Source organism: Apium graveolens, chromosome 6 (assembly GCF_009905375.1).
Source record: "Apium graveolens cultivar Ventura chromosome 6, ASM990537v1, whole genome shotgun sequence".
In the NCBI taxonomy this organism is placed as follows: Eukaryota; Viridiplantae; Streptophyta; class Magnoliopsida; order Apiales; family Apiaceae; genus Apium; species Apium graveolens.
In genome coordinates this window covers 298,585,804-298,590,999 of record NC_133652.1, presented here as the reverse complement: position 1 = coordinate 298,590,999, position 5,196 = coordinate 298,585,804, and the positions used below count along the sequence as shown (strand labels likewise).

The 5,196-nt window shown below is 37.2% G+C and overlaps 1 non-coding gene across 1 annotated transcript; it reads left to right on the top strand.

Annotated features, from left to right (window-relative positions):
• The first annotated feature begins 673 nt into the window (after nucleotides 1–673).
• On the top strand, nucleotides 674–776 carry LOC141669668 (small nucleolar RNA R71). Its single transcript, XR_012553936.1, has one exon. It is a non-coding gene; the product is annotated as a small nucleolar RNA R71 (small nucleolar RNA).
• Nucleotides 777–5,196: the final 4,420 nt, after the last annotated feature.

Sequence of the window (5,196 nt, the reverse complement as noted above, 5' to 3'; positions counted from 1 at the left end):
CGATTTAGCAAGGCATTGGCAATTTGTCCGATTTGATTTTCCAAGGTCTTGATAGAAATAGCTTGACTCTTGCACATAAGCTTCAACTCCTCCAATTCAGATTTCTCATTAGCTTGTTACAACTGGAGTTGTTGTCTTAATGCATATTACGGTTGCTGAAAACTTGGGGGGTTTTACTGCTTAGCTGGATACTGCTGATAAGGCTGTTGAACCGTATTCTGAGCATTGCTCCAGCTGAAATTCAGATGATTGCGGTTGTTAGGATGATAGGTGGCTGGTACGGGTTGCTGCGATCGCTGAAAATTGCTCACGAACTTAGCTGATTCACTAGAAATAGCACACTGATCAGTCTCATGGGTACCAGCTCAAAGCTCACATACACTAGCGATTTGATTAACTCCATAATTAGCCAAAGAGTTCACCTTCATCGTCAAAGTCCTTAAGTTGGGCAGCTATAGTAGTTGCTGCATCTAACTCCAGAATTCCTGCTACTTTTCCCTGAGTCAGTCTCTGGGAAGGATTCTGGTACTCATTAGTAGCCATCAGTTCGATCAATTCATAAGCTTCATCGTAGCTTTTAGCCCACAAGGCTCCTCCTAATGCTGCATCAAGCATGGTTCTAGAAGTAGCACCCAATCCATTGTAGAAACAATTTATAATCATCCAATCAGGCATACCATGATGTGGCATTTAGCATCTCTTTATATCGATCCCAAGCCTCACACAGAGATTCTCCAAGTTTGCTGAGCAAACTGAGTAAGAGCATTCCTGATTGCTACAGTCTTCATAATAGGGAAGAATTTAGTGAGAAACTTTTGAGCAAGATCTTCCCATTTAGTGATTGACCCTGGTGGTAGAGAATGTAACCAACACTTAGCTTTATCCCTAAGAGAAAATGAGAAGAGTCGCAGCTTGATAGCATCCTCAGTCACACCATTGAACTTGAAAGTATCGCAGATCTCGATGAAATCCTTGATGTGCATGTTGGGGTCTTCAGTATGAGAACCCCCAAACTGAATTGATTTCTGTATCATCTGAATCGTGCCTGCTTTGATCTCAAAAGTGTTAGCCGAGATGGCTGGTCTGATGATGCTTGACTGAATTTCATTGATCTTAGGCTGAGAATAGTCCATCAAAGCCTTAGGATTTTCTGCTTGATCTCACATCGCTACTACCACTGGTTCTTCAACTTTTTCTTTATCTTCTACCTTCTCTTCTTCTTCAAAGACTTCTCTTCGAACCACTATCGCTTCTTCCTCGACTTGATCCCTATTTCTCTTACGAGTCCGAGAACGCGTATGCATACACGCTCGCTAGATCACCTGAAATAAGACAAGGAAACAGGTAAGTAAAAATGTCCGAGTCAATAAATTTTAACGACCACTGATGACAAACACATAAACTAAAAAAATAACCAACACTGCAGTCCCCGGCATCAGCGCGAAAAACTTGTTAGTCGCTAAACACGCGCTAATAATACACGCAAGTCTACGAGTTCGCAAGTAGTATATAATCTTTTCTAGTTCATTCCCACAGAGACTGCTTGGGTTGATTAATTAATTTATACACTTATACACCGATGATATGGTTATTATTCAATGCTAAGACGATAACAAATTGTGGTTATTTATAACTAAGAATTACACTAACTATTATAACTACGAGAATAAGATTGACTGAATTAATATATATGACAAATATGGGATTATAACTTCATTAATTACTTCATTCAATAGCCTTATTGTTCTCAACCTTAACATGCAATGGTGATGACACTAATCAGATAACACGAAACGGATAAACGCCAACTTTCGTTGCACGAGTACCATACTACCAGACATCCACAAAAGAGATAGAAGCTGAATAGACACCAATTATATTGAGACCCTATATGTCTATAGAATTTGACAACATAACGGTTTAAGCATAAGTTATCCATCTTGATTACATAGGGCAAGTAAGATGGTTAAAATTACCTACGAATCATGCATCACAATACATGAACCTATGCTAGCATGGCAAGTTCTAAATCCTTAAATTCACTTTCGCTTCATTAAAAATTAACACACTATCTTATAAGTTTGCGACGCTCATAAGACAAATACGCACAACCAATACTAGGCTATCATACAATCACCACATGCTAATGAAGGGATTCGAGCACATAAACACCATGGAAACAGTAAATAAAAACGTGAAAAATCAAAACTTTCGAAACCCACCGCAGGATCCATGCGAAAAACATATATTTAATTCGTAGATCAGATTGTTTACCTTATGAAGCTTTACAAATTGGTTGACTAATGAAGATCCAAGCTTTTTCAATCACCACGCATCCCGCTCTCGCGATCTACGCTCTATCAGTATCCACACGAATGCTTGAACTCAAGGATTGGATGTGTACTAGCACAAACTCGTTTCTTTTCGCTCTCTCCATCTTCTCTCTTGGTGGCTAGGGTTTTAGTAAAAGTCTTTCTTACAAAATCAGCCACACAAGAGATATTATATAAAGAGTAGAATAAGAATGATAACTCTTAACTAATTAGGAGTTATTATTAATTCGAAATTCCTATTATTATTATTATTAAGTCACACTTAATTATTTAACAAATAAGTTTTATAATTAATATTAGTAAATCCGAATATCAATATTTATCTAATTAATTAAGTCATACTTAATTAATATTATAAATAATTCGAATTACTTTAATATAATTTAAATCCAATTTAAATTAAATCCTTCAAGCATTCTTTGTGTGTGACCCTATAGGGTATTATTACGTTGGCAACAAATTTTAAATCTAATTTAAAATCGTAAATAATGAGCGGCATCTAGTAATACATCATTGTTACCCAAGTAATAATAATTGAATCGGTGATCGATTAAACCTTTCATGGATAATGTACAATATAATATAATCCCTTTAACCAAATATTATAGATTAAACTAGAGGCATGTAATGTGTCATCCTCATCATAGTTTAATCCAAGTTTCCTTGATCAATGAGTAGACTATCATATCAAATCAACATTTGAGCGTGGCCACACATTTCATAGTCTAGCTCACACAAGAGGCCAATAATATCACTCCTATAATAGGAGGGTTAAATCCCATCTAGATCATTCATATTTCTCATACGATTCATAATATACCCAATGCCCACTTTTATCATTACCCGGTCAAGGATAACTTTTAATATAGAAATATAATGACTTTAGGTCTAAGGACCATTACATCATTATCACTGTGAGAATTACTTATGACACAACAAATATGTAGAATCTCACATTGGATCTGTCCAGCACCATGTACATATACATCTGCCTGTGTTTTTGACTTTAGTATCATCATACCTATGATCACTGAGATGTGATCATCACTCAACAAAACACCAGTCTTAATGCATTATTATTGTCCCTTAATAATAATACTCGACTAGGGACCTTTAGGAATATTGACACTATTCTCAAAATCTCATTTCTAAGTCACGTACTTAGAGATATAGAATTGCATATCGTATTCCAAGGACATTTATTAATCTAACATTTATATCGCAGTAAATTAAGAATTAATAAATTATAAAGGGAATAATCGATAGAACATAAACATTAATAATCCAAATGTCTTAAACTAAAACATCATAATGTTGTCTCTAGGGCACAAACACTAACAGCTAAGGCATTGAAACAAGTTAACTAAAGAAATCCATTAATAAATCTGCTAGAACCCCACGACAATGATTAGCCCATAATCGGACTCATCATCAACGTGGGTTCTGATGAAAGCATGGTATAACAAACGTAGTCTTTATAACAAATAAATAAACCAAAGTTAACACCAGAGTATAGGTTCAACAAAATAAGAAACGAGCATCCAAGATTACAACTCAAAACAAAGATTCACAAGAATAAACTAGATCGTCTTCGCCTTTATTGAATTGTGCTATAGGTCTCTTGCCGTCTTTTCCTTAGCTCTGATATGTCTCTTCCTTGATATATATCTCCAAAACGTTCTTATTTGAATATATATATAGCATCCATAACCAATTTGGAATTCTCCCCAATTAGAATCGCATTAGAATCAGGATTCATGATTTTCGCACCGGCGCGGGCGCGCACTGTCACAGCGCGGGCGCGCTCCCTTTTTGGAATCCTGGCGCGGTCCGCGCGCTATTACAGCGCAGGAGCACTGTCCTTCCGGGAAAAACTCAGATTTCATCTTCTTCCTTGCTACTTCAAGCCGGCTTTCCACGAGCTTTTATTCCAACATCACCTTGACACCAAATTAGCAACAAATCAACGCTAATTCACTTGATTCACAGATTAATGCCTGAAATGCAAAAACACTAGAAAACACGTTAAAACACTTAACAACTTGAGTACAAATGCATCAATTCAAAGCTTATTAGAGCATTATAAAGTTTCATAAATGCCACTCAACAGTTGACATGATCAATACATCACTTCCAAATTCTCCATCTTTAACTCTTTTGGAGAAGCCAAAAATCCAAGCAAGTGAGCATCATCTTTTAGATGATTTGTTGGCTCACTTGCCATTTCTTTCTGAGTCTGTTGAGACATCTGTGCCTAAATTTTCATCAATTTGCACAGAGTCTACAATAGTCTCCACTCCAAACTCATTCATTTCTTATATCCCGATAGATATTCATCATCAGTCGAGTAATGATTGTATCCCGACGGATAAGCTTAACAGCCGTCATCCGTCGGATAGCCATACTACTGTACCGATGGATATTCATCATCCGTCGGGAGTCTCTGCACAACTTCAAATTTCTTCAATTATCACAAGTGCAGAAGACTTAGTGGTAGTGCAATCACTCTTAGGACTGAGGGAAGGGAGTGAACTGAGTGAGAGGCTGGGTTGCTCCCAGGCCAAAGGAGAGAAAATAAGTGAATCAATGTAGTCCATTTCTTCAGGACTGGCTAAAGTGAGTGAGAGGAGTCCCACCTTAGATGGTGAAGGTGAGGGTGGGAAGCCAAGGGGAGCCCTTGATGCAAAAAGAGAGAGATCATGAAAGAAAGGCATGCACTGGAGAGATAAGGATGGACACCATTGCTAGTGAGTCAATGAATGTCAGTGATGCAGAAAGGAAAAGACTATTTCAGCAAGAATATCAGGCTATCATAGATTCTATTTCCCTAGATGCTGAGACATTTACTCATCCTGTTACAGCT